This window comes from Protopterus annectens, chromosome 6.part1 (assembly GCF_019279795.1).
Source record: "Protopterus annectens isolate FY-2018-M chromosome 6.part1, PAN1.0, whole genome shotgun sequence".
Classification (NCBI taxonomy): domain Eukaryota; kingdom Metazoa; phylum Chordata; order Ceratodontiformes; family Protopteridae; genus Protopterus; species Protopterus annectens.
The window spans coordinates 170,047,841-170,060,170 of NC_056738.1; positions in this window are offsets into that span (position 1 = coordinate 170,047,841).

Below are 12,330 nucleotides of genomic sequence, written 5' to 3' on the forward strand. Positions count from 1 at the left end.
ATCTGAAGGATATAAAGTCCAATACTCAAATGTTTGCACTATTCACTGACTGCCTTATACAGCATTTTACTGGAACACCACAAATGTATGAGGAATAGGCTAGACATATGGAGTGAAATGCGGACATTATGAAAAAACATGCACAGTGAGAGGCATAGCTGTCAACTATACAGATTTTTGCCTCATATATTTGGTCCATTGTTCATAAAATTGTGTTTTTCTGGCAAATTAGTGGCAAATCATTAAAAACTGAAGTTAGAAAATAATGACAGGCATTTGAGTTTCAGACTTCATACCCTTCAGAAAATTCATGCTAGAGCAAAACCTGTTATTCTCTCACCTTTCTAAGTTTGTAATTGCAATATTAAAAACTGTCCATATTTTTGGGCCTTTGTCCCACTTTTACTAATGGCTTTGTCCAGATTTATTTCATGTAAGAAGTTGAGAGGTATGTTGAGAGGTATGCAGACTGTCACCCTGTATGAGGTGTTACATCATGTACCCCAGTCACATATTAATTACAACACACAGCCATGGAATGCCATGGACAATGTCAGGGAAGTGCTGTACTGCAGAAACAGGTGCAGCTACCAATGTCTATAGTGCACAAAATTTCAGCCTGGAGTGCAGGTAGCACTGGCCTGGAGTCATCTTGTAAGTGCTGAGAGTACCACTGGGCATGATCTTACACATAGCTAACTTGAGTGCAATTCTGTTGCCGCTTTCTCACAAAGACCTGCTATGGGGAAATAGGTCTGTACATGTAGATAACTACCTCTACATATCTGTCTGACCATATCCCCCTCCCACATGTGTAGTGTATCTATCAGTATGCACCCCATATACATATAATACCAATATAGATGTATGTAGCTATATATTACAATAAGACATAGAATTTCAACATATATCTACATACCCTGGGAATGCTGAGGTTATCTGCACTCACACATCAAAACAGTTGCCCAAAGGAACCAAACCAAGGCCGCAACAGTACATAATCCACTCATCCACAGACCCCTGTGCCTGTGGAATGTCACTTTGTAGACAGACACAGGTGAGCAGGTGTTGTACTGTACAATGCCTCAGTGCATGTCGTGGATAGGTCATCTTGTTCCTGGCCACATCTTTGCCTATCTAACTGCAACCAGCCACATATGGTCATACTGCTAACTGTGCACACATAGCAGGGATAGTGACAAGTACCCCACTCCTAGGACACTAGATATAACAGTACCATGCAATATTAATCTGCAGGCCGCATATGCTGTCTTAACACAAGGCTACTTTTGTCTACTCCACAAGTACTGTGCCTACAATCACATATACAACAGATGTACTCTGTGATGCATGCAATAAGAACTGCAAGCTATAGTGTGTAATAGTAGATAGGTAGGGGTACTAATCTTACATCAGCCAACTCTGTGTGTGTGTGTGTGTGTGTGTGTGTGTGTGTGTGTGTGTGTGTGTGTGTGTGTGTGTGTGTGTGTGTGTGTAAATATATCCCTATGCAGCACTACGGACAAGCCCATATGGGCTATCTCGGTGCAATGTTTATGCATTTTCTGGCCCTGTGACTAGCTGCTGACCTCTGTATTGTCCTCCTCTACAAGGCCTGCTGATGTCATCCAACACAAGAGCACTGGCTGACAATTGTATATCCGACAAACTCCGTGGTGGATGTGATTAGTACTGTGAGTGATAGTGTGTAATAGTAGATAGCTAGGGATTCTAATCTCACATCAGCCAACTGTGTGTATGTGTTTAACTATATCCCCATGCAGCACTATGTAAAAGCCCTTATAGGATATCTCTGTGCAATGTTTACACATTTTATGGCCTTGTGACTAGCTGCTGGCCTCTATATTGTCCTCCTCTACAAGTCCTGCTGATGTCATCCACCTGAAGAGCACTGGCTGGCAATCTTACATTAGATAACCTCTGTGGTGCATGTGATAAGTACTGTGCACTCTAATGTTTAATTGTAGATAGGTAGGGGTTTTACTCTCACATCAGCCAACTCTGTGTGAAAATATATCCTTAAGCAGCACTACAGACATGGCATTATGGGCTGTTCATGCACTTTATGGCCCTTTGACTAGCTGCTGGCCCTAAATTGCCCTCTTATACATAATCATAACCAATGTCCACCACCTGTCTGACCCGGACAAAGGATATTTGTAGACGTGTCAACATCATCACCACAACTTCTAGATTTGTAAGTTCAGATAACCCAGGTGACATGTGGCCAGGGTAGCAGACCTTATCGTAAAGTATAAATGTATGACTATGCTGACTGCCCCCATTATCCCTCATAGACTGTTCTACACATATGCATCTAGGGTACCATGCAAGTATACTACCATACCTTGCTGATGTCATATTTCTGCTGTGCTGCCATGCCATCCTGTGCTGCTGTATTACCACCATGTGTCCACAGTGTACCCCCTCAGACTCCTGGAACAAAAACATACACAGGTCTGTGACACAACTGTCATTCTGTAACACTACCACCAGTCCAACATCATGCAACAAAGATACACAAAGTGTAATGTGTAGTCATGACACATGCTAGCATACAGTACCTGTAGTGGTCCACAAGTGGTATGGCAAAACAATATTTCACTAAACAAGTACATGTCAAGTGATATAGACACCCTGTGCATCAGACACATAGTAGCATTGCCTTGTATCAGTGGCACAGATGGCAGGGATGTGGCACAGTTATTAACACATGCACAAGGTTTGGTGTGGGAGTGAAAGAGACCAAGGCTGTGCGAAACAGTTGACAGCATCTGTGTGAATCAAGAGGGGTGTGGGTTAGATGAGCTATAGAGAGGTGCTGTGTGTGTCTGTAGGTGGCCTGCATGTGACAGTGGTTTTGGAGTGTGTGCATGTACACAGTCAAGCCCAGTTCAAAACCTGCACATGTGTATGCTGGACAGCTGTGGAGCGTACATGGTAGAGTGGACAGGTCACCGTCTCCATCCATGAACATGGGAACTGGCTCAGCCAGGAGTAGCAGTGACACCACCATGCCCAAAGTCAGATGTGATGCTAGTACCTGACAGTGACTGCAAAATCCTGGGGCTGTGTCCCCTATGGGACCACCCATGTCCACATACCCATGGCCTGCCATGTCATGGTGTGGACAGCACACTTCCCTCTGTAGCACTGAAGGTACTACCATTATGGGAACATGGCTGTACATAGCCACATGGACTCTCAGCAGATGTTGTTCTCCCCTATGTCCACATGTCCAACACCCGACTCCAACCAGATGTTCCAGCACAGATAATGTGCGGTCCAACACAGACACTGTCTCAGCCCACCATCTGTCCACTGCAACAGTGAACCATTCCAGGGTGTCCCCAATGCTGTAGAGGCAGTCACAGATGTCAGACTGTGCTGCATCCATAATCCTAAGCATCAGTCTGGTGTTGTGTTCAGAATGTGCCTGTGCCTCCATGATGGCCTGAAACATGTACCGAGTGACCCATGACATGACACCTGCAATAGGTGCTGGATGAACAGCAGTCCTCCTAAGAGCACCCCTGTCATTCTGCCTGTGTGGGACCTCGCCAGCTCTCTGGCTATGGCCAGTGTCTCTGCTCACTCATGCCATAGTTGCCACACTGTCGTTTTCAATGTCACCACCCTCTGACTATCTAATATCTGTAGCCTCTGTGGACTGGGTATGTGTGGGCACACTGTGTGCGGTGACAATGGGGGCAGAAGAGGGATGTCAACCTTTGGGACAGATTCAGCCCCCAACAACCCCACCTGTGCCTCACTATGGCTGCCATCATCATCATCAGAGTCCGATGAGACACTGACATCAGATTGTGAGGGGGACAGACGTCAATCCCCCTTGTCATCTGTGAAAACCAAGACAAAAGCAGTACATTACTACCTGCACTTTTATGTATGGTACTCCACACAGACCAATACAAATGATGATCTACACCGGCATTACCAGTCGCACATCTTTTTATCTCTGCTCCCATACACAACAGACAGCCTCACACCAACATACACAGACAAGTCAAGCCCTTTATAACATGCACATCAGCCACATCCAGGTAAAGTTGCCAGTACAATCTGCCTGTAATGTATGAAATATGAAACTATACGTGATAGACCTACACATAAAACCCAGTACACCTGTATTGAAAATGATATGCCAATACTAGTGTCACTGCCTTAGGTATGTAGCATCTCCCTGTTGTGTTTGAAGAGGCAGCTTGGAGTAATTGGCTCATGTATACCAGGCTGTGTAGCTGTTCATAACTATAAGTGCAGATGTGTCAATGGTCATTCAAATACACACCTGTGACTAACCAGTCTATGAACCATAGTTATCTGTTCCAGAATGGCTAAACACAACATTTGTACATAGGGAAATATGGCAGCACTTAACTTCCATAGGTTATATATGATCCACAAAAAACTGTATCACACTTACCAGGTACAGGATCATGGATTTGGGCCACTCCTGATGGACCATTAAAAAAGTGAGGATGAGGTATTGTCAGCACCACCAAATGTTGCAACACTACAAGGTAATATGTGCATATATCCACATGTACAGTGGCTACTGTGATAATGGCTGTGTTGCTAATATTCTGAGTATGTGTGCAAAACTGTGCATAGATCCTAACCCCCCCCCCAATGCAAATAGACCTAACACCCATGTACAGGTATGTACAGCCTGCCACAATGACTGATACAATATTACACTGGTGCACACAGTATGCTTACCTGGATGCTCCTCTGCTGTGGACACTGTGGCACCCACCTCCACAATGTATGTTGTGATGGATGCCTGGAAGCTGTTGTGTGTTCCTAGGTTTGCCAGGAATTCCTCTGTGGCTGTGAGTGGATGTTCTGTTGCAGACCTTCCACTGGTGGCAGCACGATCCCTGGCAACATCAGCTGCCCTTCATCATGCAGCATTCTGCATGTCTGTGGCCCGGTGTCGAACCTGTTCATAGGTTCTGTCCATTGGCCAGTATGATTTACATCCCGCACAAGGTCTGCCCACAATGCTGCCCCCTGCTCCCAATTATGCCTCCACCTGCACAGCAAGATGTGATGGTGTTATCTCAGTCCATCCACTATCATGTCATTCCCCACCTCTGAGAAGGGGGCATATCTTCAGCAGTACTTTGTTCTTGAAAGACAACAAAAGGGGAACACGTCACAAGAACAGATATGTGGACATCCACTATGTACAGATCCAGCCCACTCATAATGGCCTGCACTATCCACTGCTCCCTCACATGTTATATGCCACAGTCTGACAACTCTCTACGTCTGTAGATGCCACCAAGATAGTAGCAATACTGGGGTATGTCCCTGTGTGCAGTGAAAGATTCTGCTATATGTTCCAACACCCAGCACTGCAGTCTACTGTGGTGTATCCCCTATGGGCAGACTCCCATTAATATGTCATATGGCCATTGCCAGACAATTAACAGTGTGCTATTACAACAACTGTATGGGGACAGTCCAGAAAAAACAGTGTGCCACAATGACTGAAAACAATGCCAGTCTGCTGTAGTATATGTTCCTTGTAGGCATCATACCTCTCAACTGTACAGATGTTTGCAGAATGTCAGGATGTTTGCCTCATAGTTTTGGTCATTTACACACAAACTTGTGGATCTCTGATAAATATGTAAACACTGTCACTGGGTTTGGGCATTTGTTCCCCCATACTTTATGGCTGTGTCCTGATTTCATGCTGTAAGAGGTTGACAGGTATGTTAGGCATAGCCGTCAACAAAACAGGGCCATATGTCAACAGAAACAGGGACTTAGCCAGAGCATATCAGGGACATTCAGGGACACTTTTAACATGTTAGAACTATGTCTGTGAGACAGTGACTGAATGAGGGAGTGGCGTACAGTACATTGTTTGACATTACAGGGATGTACACCCTTACTCATTGTCAGTATGTATTCTGTGTAATTCATTAGATTTCCTATATAGCCAACCATTGTAGGAGGGATTCACAGGGACAGAGCTGAGATGTGATTAAAAATCAGGGACGGTTAAGGGGCATGCCTGTAAGGATAGCAGAGTATCACTGACAAGTAATTACCATAGATCTAAGGCAGATTTACTGTTATAATCTGTATTCTCCATACCTCCATCCTCCTATCCACATCCTGTTATATGGAGAAATCAATTACATACCTGCTGTAGTGTAGTAATCCTTTTTTGAACTTTGCTTTTGGTATACTTTTTGAAGTCTGCTATCTGTGTCAGTGAAGTCTCATACAGAGCTGTTCCCAATAAGCAGCTGCTTGCCTTTTTAAGGTACTGCCCATTAGCAGGTAATTCCTCTGCACCTATCTGTGGCTGAGAATTGTTAATTGCAGGCAAAACAGCTGAATTGTACTATCATTGGCCAATGGCATGCCACCACAGTGCAATATATAAGGCCTTCATGTAGACCTGGGCCCCTTTCTTAGTTGTTAAGATGGACATTACTGAAGTGTGGAGAGTACAGCATTGTATACGGTAGGTACCATAACTGTCAACTGTATAGATTTATGGAGTATGTCCACAGTTTCCCCTCATATGTGTGGTCAGTGTCCCATGACATAGTGGTCATCTGGCAGTTCACTGACAAACATTGTGGGTTGAGGTCATTTAGGAAAGAGACACACTTGAGTGTCAGACTTCATACCCATCAAAATATGCATGCTAATAGAATAGCTGTTAATCTATCAACCTACTGTCTTTGTAGATGCAAACCGTTACACATGTCCCTGTCTGTGGGCCTTAGCCCCCCTCATTACATCTGACTGTGTCCGGATCCCTTTTTCTAGGGGGTTGGGAGGTATGATAGGTATGTAGCAGCTACTTTTACATACAGCTGTGCATGCTACAGGCTGCAGCTGCTGCTGCAGCCTAGCACACGTAGGGGGAGTAAGAAGACTTTTGAGGACAGCAAGCTGTGTTTGTAACTGTGGCGGCTGTAGCAGCCCTGTCATTACAGCAGAGCCAGAGTAAGGGTACCCTGTACAGTCCAGTCGAGCCATGTGATTAAGGTAAGTCTGCCATGCAACACTGCCAATAACAGAGTAGTAGGCTGCATATAGTTTGGCTATATGGATATGTGTAGTGTGTCCCTACCTGCAGGCCTTTGACTTGCAAAAGTGGGTAGCAGTTCATTAACTAGCAGTAACCTGTGCAGATTAGGATTGCATGACTCAGTCATTACTTGCTGTCTTCACAATAATGTAATTGAACTGCTAAACAAAACTGGATTTGAAGCCAGGACTGAGTGTGGCAAATTGTACTACATGCAGGCATTTAATAGATTGCACCACTGAGCCACTGCAAAAGAATGTGTATTTGCAAGATTTATGTGCACATATACAGGCTGTGTGAAACATTTCTACATCCATAAGTATGTGCATGGCTTTATATGGCTGCATTTCTGCACCAGGGGCATGCTGTACATGTACTGTGCCACTGCTGACTTAGCAGGTGTCTTTCCACAAGTTAAGTGGTCTTGGTGGTAGTTTTATTTTATTTATTTATTTTTTTGTTTTATCTTAGTTGTATTTGTTGTCTTTCCACAAGTTGCTGATAAAGGGGCATAAATACCTGCTATCACAGGCCTCACTTATATCCATTATTATGTCTTTGTCTGTCTACTGGTGTATTATTGCACCAGAGTCCAAGGTACACTCCCATTCTTCCCATTAGTTTTTATTTCAGTTACATGCCTAATGACTGTAAGCAGCAAGCAGTATGTTTTGCTGGAAACACATGCTTTACATCAGATGTGTGTGGCATGGTGGGTTAATGCTGTGGGTGAGCGAGGCCTGGGTTTGAAACTTGGCAGAGGTGTTCATTTTGTACATGTGTCTGACAATGTAATAAACACATTTAATCATTAAAGCTCATTTATGCTTAGCTAAGTGAAGTGGCGCAAAGCATCACACTGCACTGCTTCACTTAGCTCCTCACAAACCCGATCGAAAACATATAAAGAAAAGAAAAGAAAAAGGGGGGTGATAGGAAAGTGGTGAAATGGGGGCAAGCAGGGGGAAAAACCTGCATCCAGGTCATAGCCTGCTATAGGTCCGCAACCATGTCCCTTGACTCTCACTCCACATTCCTAAGCACACTGGAATCTATCAAGGTCCAACCCAACACTTTCATACTAGGAGACTTAAGCTACCCCTCCATCAACTGGAAAAACTATTCAAGCACCAATCCACTGGCCCAACACTTCCTGGAATTCATCAATTCCAGTGCCTGGACCAGCTCATTCTTAATCCCACTAGAAGCAAAATCCTTGACCTGGTTATTACTAATATGGGCAACTATTGCTCTACACCAATAGTCAATTCCTCCCTGGTTAGATCCGACCACAAACTAATCACCATGGAAATCCACATCTTGTCCACACCCCCCCCCCCCCGCAAATGTATCCACCATGAAAAACATCTCCAAAGCTGACTTTGGACTCCTAAAAACAGAGGTGGCTAACTTCACGGCACCCATGCCAATGGAAAATAGATGTATGACTGCCAAATCATACACCAATGCACTGTACGAACACATACATAAATGCATGGAACTAGCCATATCCAACAGAACCAAGATGCTCTCTTCCAAAAAAAGAAAGCCAGCCTGGTGGTCCCCTGCCATTAATAAACTCTACAACAGAAGGAAAAAATGGTTGCAGAAAAAGGTGAAGTCTCAAGACTGGAAAAATTCCCTTATTAGCACCAACAAAAAGTTGAGATCCCTCATCAAAACCTCCAAAGCCAGCTATGAAGGCAGAATTGCGGCAGACACTAAAAACAACCACAAAGCCTTATTTAGGTATATCAAGAATCTCCATGGCAATACCCAGATTTGCTCTGAGTTACTGCACAGTGGTACCTCCTATACTGAGCCAACAGATATTGCCAACATACTGGTTGATAGATTCATTGCCAACTTTACCCCTCCCCCCCCAAAGGACCAATCTCAATGCTGGAAGAATGCCTGGCACCCTGCATTACTGCAGCACAGGTTAAAGCTGCATTGTCTAAGGCCAAGAATACAGCTTCCATGGGAACCAACAATATCCCTGGCTGTGTTCTACATGAATTACAAAGTGAACTGGCACACATCTGTGTGTTCTGTTCACTCACAGCCTCACCTCAGGCTTTGTCCCTAGTGAATGGCACACTGCTACAGTCATCCCTCTCCTTAAAGGAGGAGTGACTACAGACCCTGGAAATTATCACTCTGTTAGCCTGATGAGTCTGATATGTAAGGCTATGGAGTGCATCATCATGGACCTAATTAACAAGGATATAGGGAATCTCCAAACTCTAGATCCCATACAATTTGGTTTTGTGAAAGGTAGATCATGCCTGCTCAACCTGGTTGACTTCTTTGAGTCAGTCACCAGAGCGGTGGATGAAGGTAAGGCAGTTCATACAGCCTACCTCAATCTGGCCAAGGCCTTTGATACCATTCCTCACTCAAGAATTATTGATAAACTCACCAAACTAGGCATCAACTTTTATTATTTACTTTTATTTAGGTGGGTTGCAAATTGTCTCACAGATAGAACACACAGTGTGAAAATAGTGGACTCAAGTCAGACTGCTGACCAGTCACGAGTGGAGTTCCACAGGGATCGGTCCTGGGTCCTCTCCTGTTTGGCATATACTTCTCAGAAGTCCAGGCCAACATGGAGGGCCTCTGGCTGACCAAATACACAGACAACTGCAAGCTGGGAGCCATTATTAACTCCCCAAGTGATGCAGACATCCTACAGAAAGGCCTCACTGAGACCAATGACTGGTGTCAAAACCATCTAATGCCAAAAATACATCGTCATCCCCTTTGGGAAAAACTCTGTTCCCACTAATTACCAAGTCAATGGGAGCCCACTGAACACTGAAGGCATTATAAGAGATCTGGGGACACAGGTTGACAACAACCTCTCCTTTGACCACCACATTGCCACTGTGATCAGAAAGTCTTTCTAAGTGGCACATCTCATTACCAAGGGTTTTACATCCAGGAAGAAAGAGGTCATCATTTCTCTCCACTCTTCCCTCATTAGACCAGTCATAGAGTATAATGCCCCATTTGGCATGTGCCTCACTAGACACCTGCAACAGCTGGCGAGGCCACAGAAGTACCTCATTAAAAGGATCCTAGGCCTTAAACACATGTCCTACATGGACAGACTCAAAAAATTCCAGCTATTCTCTGTCTCAGATTGTCTACTAACAGGCGATCTCTGCTTGACTTACAAAGCCATGTCTGACCCAGCACTGTTAGAAATGCTACAGCTAAATAAATCCCAATCCCTCCACACCACATGCTCCAGAGATCTCAACATCATTACTATAATCAACAGAACATGCTGGAGGGACAGGTTCATAACCCAGAGACTGCCCATGCTCTGGAATAGACTCATACATGTCAAGCAGAGCACCTCACTAGCCCTCTGCAAGAGAAATCTTGATGAGTGGATGGGAAATAGAAAGTTCACCCTGTGGAGCCCTCTAGTGATTCTACTTGATAGAGGCACTGGGAACTAACAACGGGCAGCACAATGCCAGGGCACTTTTATGGGCTAGGCTTGTAAAGGCCCCAGGGCCCAGGGCCATTAGTCTAGTACACACCTATGAACCTATTAACCTATGAAAGGCAGTTACGGATGTGCAGGAAGGGTTTAGGAAAGACCCATAGCTATCCATATCTTGTACAGCAGCAGCTGTCCATTTTGATAGATTTTGTAAATGAATTTGGACTCTCAAACCCCAGAGAGAGGTGTGAGGACAGCCTAACTGTGTTGTCAAGCCAATTAGACCAGATTGGTGGTGTCCAGTGGAAATGTATGCAACATGGAGAGCTATGTATGGGGTGATTTTTTTTTTTTGGGGAGAGGTGCCCATTTTTTTTTAAGGTGAGAGTGGAATGTTGGGGAAGGGGCATAGGTACATGTGGGGAGGTAAGCTGTGTAGGAAAGGATGTATTTACAGACAAGAGAGCAGACAGGGGTGATGTGTGACACATGAGGGGGGTAAACACCTTGGATGGGGAGGATGTTGTGGAACCAAGTCACATGTGCCTCCAGACTGCAGCAGTGTGAATCACATCCCCACCCATGGGACAGTCAACACTGCTCCTTCGCTGCCCTGAGGGTGGCTGTGGTGGAGGCTGGGCACCAGGATTAGCCTGCCCCACCAGGTCAGCCAGCGTGCTCTCAGTCTGTCACGGGCAGCGTTCATAGCTCCAATGAACAATCCTGTGCACCATGACTGGCAGTTGATCCTGGGTGACTGCAGCCCCTTCATCACCACTCCGAGGGTGAGGCCAGGCCCCATCCTCTAAGGTGGTCCCACTCAACACTGCAGTTGGTGCAGGGGCAGCAGAGGGAGCACCACTGGCCTGGGTTCCAGATGTGCTAGAACCCGGTGTCATAGCCATTTGAGGCAAGGTAGACAGATCACCAGGAACCAGCCTACCCTGACATGCTGTGGTAATGGAGGTATAGCAATAAGTATAGGTTAGTTATTAAAAAACATTGTTAGTAATAACAGCATGGCAAAACATTGGAAATAACACAATTACATATCAATGCAAATTATGTGAAACACAACAATGAATAATAGAACAGTCACTGTAAAAGCATGCCAGTAACAGTTACAGCATAAAGCCAACAAAATAGGTAATTTAACAAGAAATGTTAAAATGCATCCAGTATAATACATAACAATAATAACACATGCTCCAACAAACAGTTAATTTAACAACATATGTTAACAGTAAACCATAACCAATGAATAACAGTAATAAATAAATGAAGATAAGGGGTTGAGAGAGAGAGAGAGAGAGAAAATCAGTATATTAGTAACAGTGCAGCTTACTTCCTTGACAACAGTACTACTATCTACTCTATTAGTCTGTATTTTCTTTATGTTTACATTGAGTGCAAGTCTCCTGCAGCTGATGAAGCATATACATACCTCTCAAGCTATATGCATGGGATACTACGGGTCAAATGGTAACAACTATGGGTACACACCTGCATAGAACACTTGCATATCAGGTGGAGCTATATAATTACCAAGGTGTTCTGCAGGCTGAAATGGTGATACTTTGCAGTCCAGGCACTCATTGTCATGGTAATCCTGTAACAGATGGATTATGCACTATTAATTACAGAATGTAACATCATGACACCTGAGAGACATGTATGTGTACAGTACAGTACAGACACTAAACAGCAGTCATGCCTTGGTTAGCAGGTATGGGAATAGAGCCCAATAGCAGTGGCTGCAGCAACT